Consider the following 18,013-nt stretch of genomic DNA (forward strand, 5'->3'; position numbering starts at 1 on the left):
TCTGTTTTTTTATTTCATCTCCCTTATCACCAGCTCCTTTATCACCATCTTTCTTTATTTCCTCAGTGGCCATAACATTGTTTTTGTCATTCCTCATCTCACGTACCCACATATTTGTGTTCTCTAGACCTTCAACAATATCTATTGTTTCTTTAAGATCTGGATTCTTAGCAATAAGTTTTTGTTGAACCCTGACATCATTGGTGCATCTTACTATCTGACCCTTACTAGAGAATCAGTGAGTTGTTCGAAATCACAAGTGCGCGCTAGCGTTTTTAGAGTTGCCACATAACTTACAATTCTTTCTTGTTTACCTTGAACCCTTGGGAAAAACTTGTGTCGTTCTAGTACAACATTTACTTTAGCTCCAAAATGCCTTTCCAACATCATGACCGACGTATCAAACACACTGTCCGGTTCGCCTTCACCACTCCCCAAAATAATTTCATCCAGACTCTCATACACATGTATACCTTCAATCCCTAAATTATGTAACACAACTGCCTGTTTACTGAGAGCAGAAAACTTCTCACCACCAATGGCAAGTAAATATGAATGAAATAAAAGATTCCATCTGTTCCAAGGCAAAATGGGATCCCCCTTATCAGAGAGAAACTGTGGTGGCTGGGACATGCTAGATGATGCCATAATGTAAGAAACAAGTAATGCTTATAAATAAGAAAGGAGAAAAGAAGAGAAGAAAAAGAAAATTACTTAGTAATAATGACATGTGAATGAAAAACTTCTACAGACTGTGATCAAAACAAAGTTAATAATAACAAATGTATAATACCAGGATGCCAACACTATAACAAGCGTGAAACCCTTAGAGATGACATTTGATCAGATGTGCTAATTCTTGAACCATAAACCAATGGGGTGTGCGCATCACCGTGCTACTCACGTTGCTTCTTGGTAAAAATTGATTTAAACAGATAGGTATGGGCATCACCGGGCAGCTCAAAATGCTTGAAATTGAAGAATCACTGTAATGTGCACAACGTTGTGTAGACTTGCGCTTTTACAAAAGTCTAATAACATAAAGTAAGGTGTGCTCATCACCGCGCACGTATAAACATGGACTTCCAGTTGAAAAGGGTATGTGTGTCGCCGCGCATGCCCAGAAAATGAGTACTTCAACTGGAAGACCAGACCATGCCTCGGAAGTGTTGATGATGTCTCCACATCAGATGTGAACCGCAACTCTTTATTCTGCCAAATCAAGAAGGACACCACGGTCCGGTGCGGCAGCGATGGTCTGACGTGGCAGCAACGACGACTTGAAGTGTCTGCCTACACCTCTTCAGACACGAGGCTCCTGCAGGCACTGTTGCATCACCCGAGCCACGGCTGGAAGGTAGGTGCACATGAATGGAATTCTGTGGTCACGCGTTGACGAAATTTAAACGACAACAAAGTCGGTGACGGTTCAACCGGCAAAGTAATTGTTAAAAAAATGTAAGAAAGTTCTTAAATCTGACACTTCAGTGAGAAGTGTTACTCACGGTACACGGCAGCTATACAGTTCCGCATTGAAGTTAGGAGGCAATCTTCATCACAAAACAATTCTTGAAAATCCGTGGGTTCATAGGGAAACTGGTGGTCCGCAAGTACCTGCCCCAGCAGGTGGTCATCACCAATTTTAAGGTAGCAGTATCACACGTGCAGCAAATTCATTTCCAAAAGTTTATTCAATAAACATAAATAGGACCACCAGTCCAACAGCAGCAAAGCCTCCAACTGAACCCACAACCCCCAGCATTCCACCAGCCCCAGCATGTCAGATTGCTATCTCACTGATGACCACTAGAATGTAATGGTTGCTCAACAACTGAGCCAAAGGGTCAATATGCATGGCCATGAGTGCAAATGACCAACAAAACATCTTCTCCCCTTGTGTGAAATCAAAAAGAGTACTTCTTCTATTATATGTCCCAAAACGTGTACTATGTTGTCACTATGCTCACATCAAATCCAATCTATTTGCCACAAATGTTCGTTAGCGTCCCTAGAAGACTTCTCTGATGACAGTCACACACTTCAGGGTAAATTTCTCTGCAGCGTCCCTTATGTTTTTGAAAGATTATTTTGAGGAGACATGCTATTCTCCATAAGAATGTTAATCCAAAAGTTCTGTTGCATAGATGGTGGGACTGGGTGAGTCATATGAAATGCATGGTGGATACAGAGATTCCCATAGCATATATGCCCAATTAAAAGTAGACTTGAACCTGCAGAGGCCAGGGATTGGCTGCATCTAAACAAGTCAGATACCATTTATGTGGAAACCAATTGGGGAAGGGCAAAAGAACTTAAATAGGCTCAAAGAAATATGTCAGTCATCCGACGACAGTGCCCCAATTGGGTCCGCTCTTTGAAAACTTACTCCAAGGGTGTGACAATGTAGGGGTCATTAGAGTAAGGGCTTCAGACTTCCCGCCCTATTTAGAGCAGAAGAGCTAATGCATTTTCTCCTTTCTGTCACCACCAGGAAAAACCTTGAAGTCACAGAGGAGTTTCTAAAAAATAAACTCCCGCTTTAGGAGTTTGTTTCAAAAAAATAAAAAGCTTGGTAAACAGCCGCCTAACAGATGACAGGCAAGCACCAAACCTCTATTGCCTTCTTTAAGGTGAACTGTCGGGAAGGCAGTATTTCTGAAGGCGCAGAGATCAAGGCGGGCCTGGCATTGATCTCTAAATGTAGCAGTCTTCTGTGAATTGGGGGAAGGACATAATGGCCTATGCTACCCCAACGGAGAGAGTAAACGCTGCTATGGTTTAAACTAGGTCCTAAATTAGTTATGGATAATATTTAATTGATTGGCCAGGCCGCAAATGGTGACCCCCATGCGCCAGAGCCTTTTTCTCATGCAACTGCGGTTGCAAACCATTTTATTCTAATTTCTAGAATGTATAACATGATTTTAAAGACTCATTTAAAAATGTTATCGTTCTTTCCATAATTACTAATTCCCAAAAACAAAAGATTACTAGTGCTCCGAACAATGCCAAGCGTTCAAAAAGAATGCCAGATTTGGAGAGGAGCAGAATAGAAGCATCTCTCTTTGTATGACAAGTGCAAGTAGGGTTGCTGAGTGAAACACGAGAGAAACCAAATGGGGCAAAAAGTCTATGGTCATCTTGATGGGAGGTTAGCAATTTCCCAGTCTACCTATAGTAAAGGGGCACACTGCAAGTAAGGAAGAGGAGAACAGAACAGAACAACGAGTTGCAAGCCTCGTGCGTTATCTTCAGAATTCTCCCTTTTTTGCTTCTTGAATGTGTTACCTTTTTCTCATCCCCTGCTGTGCTCAGCTGCAGATGAAGGGTTTGTCTTGCTTCGATATGAGGTATAGGCTTCTTCTCGTCCTCCACAGCAGTCCCTTCAGTGGATGGTTTCGCACCCCTCGCTTCTGTTTTGCACTCAGTAATCCTTTCCACAGACCGCTGTGTCACTAGTTTCCTAACTTGCTTCACATCTGGATTATCAGCACTTTTGTTCCTCGAGAGTTTAAGGGAGCTAGAAAAATAAAAAAATATATTCAGATTAAACATTATTAAACAAGTCAAGAATAAATTACAATAGGTTAGAGTGGGTCATTTGTCGATAGTTTTCGAAATGACTTTTATGGGATTATATATTTGAAATACATCAGGAAGAAGAGGTAACGATTAAGATCCCCTTAAGCTTATTAGAATCATCATAATATGTCTCAATTCTGAGTAACAGAGCTTGATCCATGGTCTTCAGAAACTGTATTTACTCGCCAGTACTTAATTTGTAATAGAATGAGTGCTCATGCCACAGGCTCTATTCAGAATCATGCGTGCGGCGCAATCACATGTTGGCATGATGAATAGCAAGGCTGTATAGTCTTGAATCCACCTCATGCTTCTTCAAATCTAGTGGCGGCTGGTGACATTTGAAAGTGGTGAGCCGTAAAGTTATCATGGTACTGCACTGAGGCGAGCGAGCGAGCCCTAACAACTCCTCCGAGAAAAGTTTGAAAAAAGAGTGGATAAATGGAGCATTTTCAAGCAAATTTGAGGAAGCAGAAAGGTTGATAAAGCACTTGCGAAAGTATTATGACAGGATCTGTAATAACATCCTTATTTCCATCAACTTTACCCCAACACAAGTACAAACACACACTCAAACATTTGTTTAGGCTTAAAGACCTATAAACAAAAAAGTATACAGAGACCGCTGCAGCTGCAAGCAGACGTGAAATACTCGATTTACTCACAAAGTGACAAACACAAAACCCGCAGCCAGACATACTGGGCCCGGTGCCACCTCATAAGCACCCCTGGTCACACCTTCCCCTTTCTGGGAGCTTCCAGGAGACGTGCTGGGCAGGATGAGGAAATACTGAGTGCTTGTCCCAGCAAGTCGAGTTTGTTTCTGTGTTAAAAAATTACCACCTTCCTTTTTCTGCCTCCCACTCATTTCTGTGTTTCGGTGTCTTTGTGTCTGACACCCTTCACCATCTCTGCCACCCTCTCCTCAGCTGCCCTCTGCACTTCACCCTCAGCTTTAGGTCTCCCCATCACTCTTTCTACCTCCTGTTTCCCCCCATACAGCTCTGCCTGAATTGCACCCTCTTTCATGTTCATCCGTTAACTCTCTCCTAGCTGTCACTCTTACCACTCCCCTTTGCCCTCCCCCTCCTCTCTGTGAAACTCTCTAAAGTTGGTAATATGGACAGGGAGTTAAAATAAAAGCGTAAGAGGAGAGAGAGGGAAAGGAAGAGTGGGAAGAAGTAGCCACGGATCAAGAAATGGAAAGGGCAGGAGCAAAGGGGAGTGCAAAGAGTGACAATGAAAGGATGGGGACAGGGAGTGCAGAAGAGAGAGGTTCACAGAGAGGAGGGATGGACAGAGGGGAGTGCAACGAGTGACAATAAGAGGAGAGTGACAGGGATGGAGATGAGAGAGAAGTTCACAGAGAGGAGAAAGGGACAGAGGGGAGAGGAACGAGTGTCAATGAGAGGGGGTGACAGAGATGCAGATGAGGGAGATTTTTTGCAGGGAGGGACAGGACAAAGGGAAGTGGAAAGAGGTACAGCAAGGAGAGTCACACAGATGGAGATAAAGAGCGTGTGTTGTGATAAGGTTCATAAGGGCCAAATGAGAGTGGAAACAATGGCAATGAGAGGAGAGTGACAGAGATGGAGGTCAGAGAGAGAGGTTCACAGAAAGGAGAGAAGGGCAAAAGGGAGTGGAAAGAGTGACAGCAAGGTGAGAGTGACACGGATGGAGAGGAAGAGCGTGAGATGAGATTCATTAGGGCCAAATGAGAGTGGAAAGAGTGGCAATGAGAGGAGAGTGACAGAGAGAGAGTTTCACAGAGAGGAGGGGGAGGGCAAAGGGGAGTGGTAAGAGTGACAGCTAGGAGAGAGTTAACGGATGAACATGAAAGAGGGTGCAATTCAGGCAGAGCTGTATGGGGGAAACAGGAGGTAGAAAGAGTGATGGGGAGACCTAAAGCTGAGGGTGAAGTGCAGAGGGCAGCTGAGGAGAGGGTGGCAGAGATGGTGAAGGGTGTCAGACACAAAGACACCGAAACACAGAAATGAGTGGGAGGCAGAAAAAGGAAGGTGGTAATTTTTTAACACAGAAAGAAACTCGACTTGCTGGGACAAGCACTCAGTATTTCCTCATCCTGCCCAGCACGTCTCCTGGAAGCTCCCAGAAAGGGGAAGGTGTGACCAGGGGTGCTTATGAGGTGGCACCGGGCCCAGTATGTCTGGCTGCGGGTTTTGTGTTTGTCACTTTGTGAGTAAATCGAGTATTTCACGTCTGCTTGCAGCTGCAGCGGTCTCTGTATACTTTTTTGTTTATAGGTCTTTAAGCCTAAACAAATGTTTGTGACTCGTGCTTTATGTGTGTACGAAAGAGTTTGAGTGTGTGTTTGTGCTTGTGTTGGGGTAAAGTTGATGGATATAAGGATGTTATTACAGATCCTGTCATAATACTTTCGCAAGTGCTTTATCAACCTTCCTGCTTCCTCAAATTTGCTTGAAAATGCTCCATTTATCCACTCCTTTTTCAAACTTTTCTCGGAGGAGTTGTTAGGGCTCGCTCGCTCGCCTCAGTGCAGTACCATGATAACTTTACGGCTCACCACTTTCAAATGTCACCAGCTGCCACTGGTGGTTGTTTTGTCTTTGCCTTGCTCCGTCTTTCTGTTCTGTGTGCTGTTTTGCAGTTTTGTGCAGCGCGAACTCGAAGCGATTAGAGTCTGTATATGAGCACCAGGGGCTGTATTATGCATTATCATTGTTTGCACCTGGCGCAACTTTTTTTAATTTTATTTTATTTTTAGAGTTTTCTATAGCAGGACAAGACCCAGGGTAGGGTATCAGAGCACTTTACAAAACAGAGGAGAGTAAGTATACAACATTTTGCAAGAGCATTGTTCACAAGTTTTGGCAGGTAGCAGAGGCGATAAAAGGGATGATTTGTTCGGAGCAGTGGGGACAAGTTTGGGTACAAGTAAGTCATAGTTGCGAAGGTGTCATTAAGGAATGTAGAACAGTTTGAGGTAGTAGGCTGGATCAGTGTCTTGCATGACCGTGAAATAGCCGGTGTGTTGATAGGGCCCCAAGCAGTGAGGCATATGCGGAATTAAGGGAGGAATTTGCTCATCAAGAATGCTTTTGCTTCCCTTTTGAATAGTGGCGTGGAAGAGATTTTTCTGCTGCAAGGAGGTAGGGCATTCCAGATTCTTGGTGCTGCTCCGGAGAATGCTCTGTCCGAAGTTTTTTTCTTGCTGAAACGAGAGGGTTTCAGGAGTAGATTGTCAGTGCTCCTAGAGTGTCTGTTTAAAAGGTGCGCCGGATGCAAACAATGACAATGTGCCCCACTATGGTGAATGCACTGCCCCCAGGGCAGCTGCAAACTCGTTATGCCCTAGGGCCAGCACATTCATGTGAAAATTTAGCAGCCACTCTGTGTTTTCACATTGCAGGCGGCAACCCTCCTGCACTTTTAAAGGGGATTAGAGATACCCTTGCAGGCGGGTGCAGTAGGTGACTGCACCCCCCCTGCAAGGGGAGGTCTGGTTTCTCCCCTCCAGTGGGCTCCGTAGAGCTTTTTTGCCTCTGCGCCCGCTTCTGGTTATGGAGCAGAGCTAAAGGAATTCCCTCATTTGCATACTACATGCCCCTATGCAAATAAGGGAACGCCCCCTGTAGGTGGGCCAGCGCTATCGGTATTACTGAACGGGGACGCACAAGCGTCTGCGCCCCCTTCTGTAATACCAAAGTGCCCCGGGGGCGCGCAAAGCAGGCGCAAATGCCCGTTGCGCCCCCGGGACACTTATTGTAGGGGAACGCCCCCTATAGGTGGGCCAGCTCTATCGGAATTACTGAATGGGGACGCACAAGCGTCTGCGCCCCCTTCTGTAATACCAAAGTGCCCCGGGGGCGCGCAAAGCAGGCGCAAATGCCCGTTGCGCCCCCGGGGCACTTATTGTAATACAGTGCCAGTTGCATTACAGGACACATTCATGTTTGTTTTTTAGGCACAGGGAAATTAAGAGATTTGCTCAGAATCACAGGATGCTTGAGCCTCCCACCATGTCTGAACCTGGTTTTCCAGCTGCAAGGTCGGCTGCTCTAGCCGTTAAGCCACACCCTCTCAATACTGGAAGGATGAGGGACCAAGACAGACGAGGGCCTGAGGAACCCAGCTGGCAAAATGAAGCGCTTAAATCACTTTGAAACTTGCTGACTGAGGGAAAGTGAAGGAGAGAAAAGAGGTGAGGGAAGAGGAGGAGGAAGACTAGGAGAGAAACATATGAGGGAAAGAGAATGAGGAAGAAGGGCTTTGGGATAATAAGAGAGAGGCGAGGAAGGTTTGTAGGGAGAAAAGTGAGAATGCGGTCTTTGTAGGGCCATGTAATTAGGGGCACAGAAGAGAAGGCTATGGTAAGAAGAAAGAATTGTGAAGAGGAGAATTGGGAGATGAATGACTGATCAAAGCAAGTGGAGCGAAAGAAGGCTTACGCAGTGGGCTATGATGAGAGAGAAAAGGGGCGTATGAGGGTAAGAATATTGGTGTGCCATAACATGGCGTGTATTTGTACAGTGTACCCTAAAAAGTATCTTGTTATTGAAATAACAGAAGTTTATTGAAGCGGGATAAGGAAGAGAGGTCAAGGAGCGGCAAGTAAGAGGAAGAAAGCTGAGGTTCTGAATGGAGGTGAGTGAACAGTGGGGGAGGGAAGATCAACTTTCCTGTGGAGGATGAGGGAGAAGGAAGGAGAGGCTGATTGGAGGTAGAGGTAAACGGCGCTCTGTGAACTAGTATTCTTGAACTGGAAAATACGTAATTTACATTTGCAGCATCTGGAACACATTAAAAAAGAATTCTGTTATATGAGTGCATTTTTATTAAAAGGCCACCATATAAATTGGTCTGTATGTGCTTGTGTGATGTTTTTGAAGTGTTACTGTTACCCAATTTAATAGTACACCAGGTATCCATCTTAGCAGGCTGAAAGGCTTAGTATTAGTAGCCAGCATACAAACTCGCCCTGTAGGTCCCAAGAGGTCTCAGCAGTGAATGGTTAACTCCTATGCAATCAACAATGTATATTTGCTCATTGCACCAATGACAGATTAACGTTAGAAATAGAGAAAGATGGAGCTGTACTCATGGATAAAATTGTCTTCCCTCATGTGAAGGTGAGCGGAAATGCAGTGAAGCAGTGCAAATGGTGTAGGTGTCACCTGGGCCCATATTATACATTGGGCGGACTGTCCTTGTTTACACCATGGTGCACATTTCAATAGGTGAGCCTGGCACAGACCGGGATGTTCCTCACTATTATTATGAATGCTCGGCCGTAAGAACAGGTACGAACTCACGCTGCCCAAGGGGCAGTACATTCAGTGAAATATGGAGCGGTTGCTTACAAGCCGCTCTGTATTTCTCTTTGCCGGCAGCAGCCCACCTGCACTTTAACGAGGGGAGAGAGATCCCCCCTGGGTGCAGTGAGTCACTGTATCCACCAGCAGAGGGATGTCTGGAGGGTCCATGGGAGACCCCTTTCAACCCTCCGGAGGGCTGCCCTCAGGAGGTGCAGTACCAGTGTACCACCTTTTTGCGGTGCACTGGAAGTGCACTTTCTAAGGGCATGTTTGCCTCTGCGCCCTTGTCCATAATGTAGCACAGGTGCAGTGACAAAGTGATTCCGTCATTTGCATGGGGCTATGCCCTTGTAAAAATGAGGGAACAACCTCTCAATAGTACTGGTGCTACTTGTGCACCAGAGCTATGAGTATTACAAAAGGAGTCACTCAAGCATCTGTGTACTCTTTAGCCATACCAAAGTACCCCGAGGGACAAAGTGGGTACACATGCCCGTTGCGCCCGGGGCACTTTGTGCAATACGGCCCCTGATGTTTTCACTGCTACACTGTATTTAAAGACGGGAAAAAGATGCTGAGGTAAACACCGGTAACAATGTTACCATAGGTAATTCTCCCTTCTTATTGGCCAACCTCTAAATGTTTTGGTAATGCCTTGATGTAATGTTCCACATTACCACTGTGACTGGCAGCAACTACAAAATGAGGGCTCAGGTGAGCCATTGACTAACAGCATAATACATTTCTTGATCTTTAAAAAAGTGGATGTAATTAGGGCACAACTGAGATTAACATATTGTCCATATAAAATATTTTCGTAGTATTTATTGTGCATCACACAGTGCTTAATTTAATCTGGTGGGTTTCATTGCTCAGCACCGTCATGTAATTGTGAACACCCGCACTTATGACTGTTGCCACATGGTGGGCTATCTGCAATTTAGAGTTGAGAAGAACAGCTGTTTATTAATTCAATATACATTCAAAACTAATAATTCCTGCTGCCCAAGCCATTCTTATAGCTTTGGGGGTCTAGAATAGTCTACTTTATTACACTTGCAGGAGTGTTAGGGTTAGTAGTTGCATAGGTATTGTTGTTGGCAGCACTGACAGGGTCAATGGGTGGTTAAAGCTGCAGTGGCCTACTGACGAGGGCCCTGGCACATATTTTATTACAAATTAAGTACTGCTAATGTTACATTAATGTTAGCTGTGACATAGTGGGCGTGAGTGGTCATATGATGACCCTTTCTGTGATATCACCAGCAATGAAACCTAGTTTTTTGTAAAGTTATCCTAACCCTTGCAATTATTATGATGAGTTAATTTATGGTAGGTTATGAGAATAGAGATTTCTGTAAATGAAAATGTGTCACAAATGTAAAATAGATAGAAGGAATCACAGTTTTATAATGTGATTGTTTTCTTTATATTGCACTTTTATCCAAATTTCTTTAAATGTAGCATTTTTATGCGGTTATTTTCAATCGGTCATATCTGATACTCATTTCATCGACCTCAGAAAAAGAAATGCTGAACTGACCATGCTGGAATTTTGAATTGTGATCTGGCAGTCGCACAGAGTTCCAAGAATTAATAGCAGAAATCACTGAGCTTTGTTAATGTAGCTACACAGTTTCTCAGCATTAAGATCAGAAAATAAGACATAACAATAAAAAACAGTTTATGAGGTATATACATTTATTCCTGCTAGGTCAATGTACACAATCCTATATGAAGGTACAGTTGATTGGATTAAAGGTATATATCTCGTAGTTCTCCTTTTTAAATTATATTTTTTCTTCACATCACTTTCGCATCTCAATTGTAGAAAACAAACTGTTTTAATTGCAGTCAAGAGGTCTAAATAGTTTTCACTTTTCAAGGCCTGATGCCTTTTTATTTCAATTTATTTTTTGTTTAACTTTGTTTTATTGACATTCTGCAATAAGGAAACCACATACACATCTGATAGCTCCGTACCCAAAACTCGTTGTTTCCTCCCCTCCAGGGCATACACATGCAATCAGATTTATCTGTGTGAAGGCCTTCCAGTGTCCATAGGGTACTTCTACGAGGTTGTTTCTTGCTGCAGCGTGTCACGAGGTTTTCCCCCACACAGCCATGTCTGAATTAACAAAACAGTAATGAGTCGACCACCCCCACCCCTCCCTCCCCTGAACTGGTGTGCTTAGGGCCTATCTCAGTTTTGGCCAATATGGGGATGGACGACCTGAAATCCAATCAGGTAGTCCCACGTGTCCCGCCTGACTCTGTGAGTCGGAGAAGGCGAAGATACTTCAGGCAGGTTACTTCGTTTATTTCGGTAGCCAATAGGGACACTAGCGGTTGCCAAGTTTCTCGAAATCCCTCCGCAGAGTTAGTGAGGGAAGCGTGGATCCGTTTCATCCCTAAGATATACCACAACCTATGCAACCATCCCGTGTATGTTGGTCGTGTCTGTGTCCCCCAATGTGATAAAATGTGCTGAGTTGCTGCCCCCAAGGCCAGCCCTATCTGTTTCCCCCTTCTAGATTTCAACGGATAAGTAAATGGGTTAGGCAGCCCCAGCCCCACATAGGCCTGGAACCACGGTATTTCAGTCTCAAATTGTCGGTCAACATAATCTAGTATCTTGGTCCAGTAACCTGTCAAGTCCTTACAGTCCAATAGCAAGTGCACTAGTGTGTCTTCCTCCCCGCATCCTCGCCAACAAGTCAGGCTGCGGTCTGGATTTCCTTTGTTCAATCGGGACGGGATCAAGTACCAGTAGGTGGCTATCTTGACCACAGATTCCCTGCTGGCGGTGTTGCCTGCTGTATGGTTGGCCCTATAATATATGTCCCTCCACTCCTTCTCTGTAAGATCCTGCCCCAATTCTCTAGCCCATCTTTTCTGGTCGGCAGTGGGTTGCGGAGGGGCTGGTGGGCGCAACATGTCATACAATTCAGAGATCATTTTCTTGTCAGTATGTTTCGTCACCAGACACTTTTCGTATTTTGTCAATGTCCTGCTCACTTTTGGCCGTACCTCCGGCTGGAGAAGCCAGTGGCGGATTTGGAAGTACTGGAACCGTTCTGATTCCGGAATGGCATAAACTTGTCGTACGTCCGGAAACGGAAGAATCCCCACCAGGTCAAATAGGTGCCCTGCCGCTTTGCAGTCCTTCTCACGCCATGCCGCAAACGCCCTTTTGTCCATCCCTGGGGTGAACTCTTGATTATCAAATAAGGGAGACGAGGATGTCAAGCCTCGTCTGGTGGTCACCCCATTCCACACTCGCAGTAGGGTGTTCGTTATGTGCGATCCCCGTAGGTTCAATGGTCTATCTGTCCTCTTCAAGAAGCGGACTTTCCAGAGAAAGAGCTTCGCAAGCTCCCTCTCCTGAAACAGCCACCTCTTTTCGGATTTCGGTCGACTCCACTCCACTAAGTATCTTAGTTGCGCCGCTCTAAAATATTCCAGCATATTCGGAATCCCCAGCCCTCCCTCCTCCGGTTGCCTATAGCTGAGGTCCCTTCGCAGGCGAGGGAGCACCCCAGCCCATACGAACTGCTGTATCTATCGCCTGCTGTAGTTTGTGGATAGTCCCAGATGGGGGCCAAACCGGTAGCGTCTGGAATAAATACGGTGCCTTGGGGAGGATGGACATCTTGATCGCTGTGACCCGTCCCAGCAGCGACAGCTGGTGATGTTTCCAGTGCTGGAGAGCCCTCGTGACCTGAGCGAGTAATTTGGAGTAGTTTAGCGTGACTGTCTGTATTATGGACGGAGCCAGTTCCAGCCCCAGGTATGGGATCGATCCCTTGCCTGTATCCCTACATAGAGTTCCCTTCCTACACCAGACGTCTCCCCGCTGGCCCAGTCGGAGAATCATGGACTTCCCTACATTTACCCTGAAACCAGAGACCTGACCAAAGGACTCCAGTTCCCGTAAAAATGCCGGCACCAATTGCTCCGGCTTCTCCAGGGTCGCAATGATATCATCTGCATAGAGGGTCACAGAATATCTTTCCCCGCCAAAGGAGATGCCCAGAATATCAGGGTTATCCCGTATCTTCTGTGCCAGTGGTCAATATAAAGTGCAAAGAGAAGGGGCGATAGCGGGCATTCTTGTCTCATGCCCCACTGAATCTCAAGAGGACTAGACGCTATCCCATTGACCCTAATTGTTGCTGTGGGCGCACTGTAACAACTCGCCACCCAGCTCCTGTACCGGTCTCCGAGGCCAAAATGAGCTATAGTGTTATCCAGAAAATCCCAGTCCACCCTGTCAAATGCCTTTTCAGCATCGACCGACAGCAAAAGGGCATCCATATTCGTGGGGTGGGCTGTGTCAACGAGATGAAGAATGCGTTTGGAGTTGTCACTACTCTGCCGGTTGTGAATGAATCCAGATTGATATGGTTCGATGATGCCCAGCATTAGTGGACCCAGCCGGGTCGCCAAAACCCCAGTAAACAACTTCAGGTCAATATTAAGGAGGGATACTGGCGATAGCAGCCGCAAAATGTTTTATCTTTCCCAGGCTTGGGAAGCACCCCAATAGAGGCTGCCAGCATATTGGGAGGGATTGTCCCAGGTCCGGTGAAAGAGTTAAAAAGCTATGTCAGGACCGATGCTAAAAGCTGGCAAAAGGATTTATAAAAACCCGCTGAAAAACCATCCGGCACCGGGGATTTCAAGAGCTTGAGACGGTAAATCGCCTCTATCACTTCCTCTATCTGAATCGGTGCCTCTAAGGCTTCCGTCCCTTCCTTAGTTAGTGCTGTCGTGTTTGCTCCTTGCAGGTATGAGTCTATATTGAGGCCTGGGTGCGTATCCCTCTGGGCAGAGTAGAATTCCTGAAAGGCCCCCGCAATCTCGGCATCCCCTTCTACCACCTCCCCTTTAGCATTCTGGAGAGACTGGACCTTCGTCTGCTGGGTGCGGGTCCTAAGGTTAATCGCCAACATACGCCCCATCTTGTCCACCCCGATATAGTAGGAGTGTGTCAGTCGGAGGGCCGCGTATTCGGCCCTATCCAAATCGCGCCCTGCCAGCTGGGCCCTTGCCGCCTTCAATTGGTGCCAAACCCTAGGTGCGCCTGTCCTGCCATGCACCCTTCCCAGCTCCAGCACTTGAGCCATGAGAAGTTCCCGCTTGTCCTTACGTTCTCTATTCTCAACTGCAAAGATGGCTTCAGTTCCCCATGCACCACCGCTTTGAGGGCCCCCCATAAGGTAGGTAGGGAAGTGTCGGGGGAGTCGTTCAGTGCCAAGTATTCTGTAATACATTTATGAATCTGTTTTGTCACTCTCTCTCTGTGCAACATGCTTTCCCGAAGTCGCCAACCCCCTTTCTGTCTATGTATCGGGGTACCCTAATAGTCACCATCACCACGTCATGATGCCAGGATGATTTCTACCTCATCCACTAAGTCATTCAGTTTGGTTGTGCCTAGCAGGTACTCAAGTCGGGCATAAGTGCGGTGTGCATGTGAATAGAAAGAAAATTGAGAAGAGCGTGGGTGAGCTACCCGCCAGATGTCCACCAGTCCCCTAGATTGTAGCCATTCCTTCCCTGCATTGGACAATGCTCCCGTTAGGGCGTAACGATGGCTGGATCTATCGAATGTGGTGTCCATGACAAAGTTTAGATCCCCACCTACCAATAACCGCCGCTCTTGCTCTGTCCCGAGTTGGGCGCATAAATAGATCCCACCACGAGGGGCATTCCCCTATCCAGAACCTATAAGCTAAGAGGCGAACTTTAACATCCGCCACTTTATCCCCTACTTTTTCCGCAAATAGCTTGGCAACTAGTATGGCCACCCCCGCTCTTTTGTCCGCCGTGGAAGAAAATAATTGTTGGGGGAAAGCCCTGGGGGAGGAGATGGGTCTCTTGAATGAGACACACATCTGCCCAAGGTTCTCCAGATAGGACAGTATGGATTTCCGTTTAATAGGATTTTTAAGCTCCTTCACATTGAGGGTGACTACGTGAAGTGTGGAGTGTGGCATGAGACCATAGTGTTACCTATCTGCATCGTCCGTGTGACCCTGATCTCACCATGTGCATGTGTGTCTTCTACTGCCGCTGCTCTAAGTGACCCTGTCTCTAACCCCTTCCACCACGCCCATTTCTGTAGCACACCAGTTCCCCCCCCACCCTAACCCCAAACTAGAGTCCCCAACCCCCCAAAATTGTCCATTGCTCGCTAACCGAAGTTGTCAGCACTTGGAAAAAGAAGAAATAGGGAGCATGTTGTGGTCCAAGTTTCCCCGTCCCCCTCCCCCCCCCCCCCACAAGCAGCCCCTTCCCGGCCCTTCATAACTACAATGCATATGTTATTCCCCTTCTTAAGTCACAAGCCGTCTTGGGATGCTGTGTTCTTGAGGACCGTTTCCAAAGCCGCCTGCCACTCCTGCTCTATGGTGTTGGGATCCAGCCCCAGCCCGTGAGTAGGCAAACGTCTCCACCCAACTCTCCGCCACCGCTCCCCAGATGGTCGCTGCTCCTGGCTGGCTGTTTCTTCCGGGCTGTGGTACTCCAGTCCTAGGATCTTGCAAGCGTCTTGTAGAGATCTGATCTGATGAAGCTTACTGTTCCATTTGAAAATCCCTCTTCACAAATTGGAGCTAAAGGAATACCTATCTCCCCCCAGTCTCTGGCATCACGTCCAACTTAGTGCAGTCCTAAACCTCTTAGATTTCAAGTAAAACCTGCAGCAAAGCCCTCCGATGCCTGACAGAAAGTTTCCACAAAAAGTAAATCACCAAAACTCAGAAAAATAATCAGAGAAATAAATGTGAAGAGTAAGAAGGCACCTCACGTACGCAACACCATGGAGGCTACCAGCTGGTTCTCGCCAGTATGCCCACGTTTTATCATCATTGGTTGTCAACTCACAAAAGTCAGGAAACTAGTGTCCAGTGAGGAAAAGACAGACAGACAAAGAAAGTAAATTTTTAAAGATATGTTTCTGTCCCCATGAAAAGAAAAAGAGAACCCTGTGTATTGCAAAGAACAGATGTTCCGAGCAATAGTAAAATTGAGTTAGAGACTCACTTTAGGTCACCCTCTTTATTCAAACCAGTGAGTTCACTCAAAATAAAAGCACTATAAGTTGCTAACCTTTATAAAGAAGGCCAACATGTTTCATTGCTATTTATCCTTATTGTGGCAAATTCATCAGGGCATAGGGTTTCAATCACTCGCCTCACTGGACATCTACTTTTGTGTTGCGGAAGGGCTATTAAAAGCAGTTTTTCCACTTTGTTATGCTGATTTGAATTATCAAGTAATTCAGCATCTGATTGAGTGCTTTTTGTGTGTGATGGTAGACAGTCTAAGATGGCCGCCGCTGGCGGAGAAGATCTGATTAGTTCTAGCACCAGCCCCGGAACACGTGAGACGGAAGCAGGGGGGCGTGTACTAGGAAGACAGTACTAGAGGCTGCAATTCAGACGCGAAGTGAGGCGGTGACGAGATACGGACCGTTTCGATACTGGTTGCGGTGAGAATTGATAGCGACGGTCCAAATGCTGCCAGTGTTATGGGGGCAGAGTGTTGCTCTTGGCATTGCAGCGTTTGACTGTGGTGAATATATGCGCTGTCTTAATTAGATATGATTGTGGCAGGACGATTAAAGAAAACGTCACTGGAACAGTATCAGTCGGGTGCTGGTCATTAGCTCTTTGATGGCTGGTAACTGAAACGGATACATGATTAAAACATTGCCGGCACTTGAGTATAGTGGGTGGTTTCCGAAATGTGCAGAATGAAGATTCAAAACATTTAGTGAATACATTCTTGTGGACAGAACAGGGATATCTAAAAATAAAAAATACAAAATAGAGCATGTTATGGAACTTGATGAGGAGTTTTAAACTTTTGTCCACAGGTGGAACACGATTTAGCGACGGTGCCGTTGCTAAACTTGGGGAAAGAGTGTTCAATACAACCCCGTTTGGTATGGTGGAGGCTGGTATGAATGCCCTCGGCCTTGACATGGTAAATACACTCAATTGAAACGGGTAATTGGTGTGGAATAGATTTGATTATTATTACAAGTGGTTGGTCCATTTTTTACTGAGAATAGAATAGAAAATTGCTATTCTTTTTCTTTTTTCCTGCTTTTAATAGCCCTTCCGCAACACAAAAGTAGATGTCCAGTGAGGCGATTGATTGAAACCCTATGCCCTGATGAATTTAACACAATAAGGATAAATGGCAATGAAACATGTTGGCCTTCTTTATAAAGGTTAGCAACATATAGTGCTTTTATTTTGAGTGAACTCACTGGTTTGAATAAAGAGGGTGACCTAAAGTGAGTTTCTAACTCAATTTTACTATTGCTCGGAACATCTGTTCTTTGCAATACACAGGGTTCTCTTTTTCTTTTCATGGGGACAGAAAAATTTCTTTAAAAAATTTCCTTTCTTTGTCTGTCTTTCTTTTCCTCACTGGACACTAGTTTCCTGACTTTTGTGAGTTGGCAACCAATGGTGATAAAATGTGGGCATACTGGCGAGAACCAGCTGGTAGCCTCCCTGATGTTGCGTACGTGAGGTGCCTTCACACTCTTCACATTTATTTCTCTGATTATTTTTCTGAGTTTTGGTGATTTACTTTTTGTGGAAAGTTACTGTCAGGCATCGGAGGGCTTTGCTGCAGGTTTTACTTGAAATCGAAGAGGTTTAGGACTGCACTAAGTTGGACGTGATGCCAGAGACTGGGGGGAGATAGGTATTCCCACCAGCAGTGTAGGTCCCAAGTTCAAGTGTGATTCCTCTTGGTGCCAAGCCATTTGAAAATCAAGCAAAAAGGATGGCCCCAAGAGTAAGCCACCCCTAGTTCCCTTAGGTGTGCGGTCACCCCTTTAAACTCTCTCCTTTTCTCCAAAGTTATGGAGGCCAAATCTTGGTAGAGAGCGATTGGATGCCCCTGGTACTTGACCGGTTCCTTCACCCTGGCCACCCTTAAGTTGCTCTCCTTGAGGGGGAAATCTAGAAGGAAGGCTAAGATGTCCGGCGGGGGCACAGGGGCCCGTCTTCTCAAGCCCACTCTGTGCGCACGGTAGATACGGATCTCAAAGTCCGGCCAAACTCCCAGGATGTCCCGGAACATCCCCTGCAGGTATTGAACCATGT

At 45.9% G+C, this 18,013-nt stretch overlaps 1 long non-coding RNA gene across 1 annotated transcript in view; it reads right to left on the reverse strand.

The window, feature by feature from the left end:
* Nucleotides 1-18,013, reverse strand: part of LOC146870626 (uncharacterized) — a 68,981-nt gene that overhangs the window by 23,807 nt on the left and 27,161 nt on the right. Inside the window, exon 2 of the long non-coding RNA XR_014978760.1 lies at nucleotides 3,289-3,520. This is a non-coding gene — a long non-coding RNA (uncharacterized LOC146870626). The remainder of the gene's footprint in view (nucleotides 1-3,288; nucleotides 3,521-18,013) is intronic.

The sequence above is a fragment of the Triturus cristatus genome, chromosome 1_1, assembly GCF_964204655.1.
Source record: "Triturus cristatus chromosome 1_1, aTriCri1.1, whole genome shotgun sequence".
NCBI classification, from domain to species: Eukaryota; Metazoa; Chordata; class Amphibia; order Caudata; family Salamandridae; genus Triturus; species Triturus cristatus.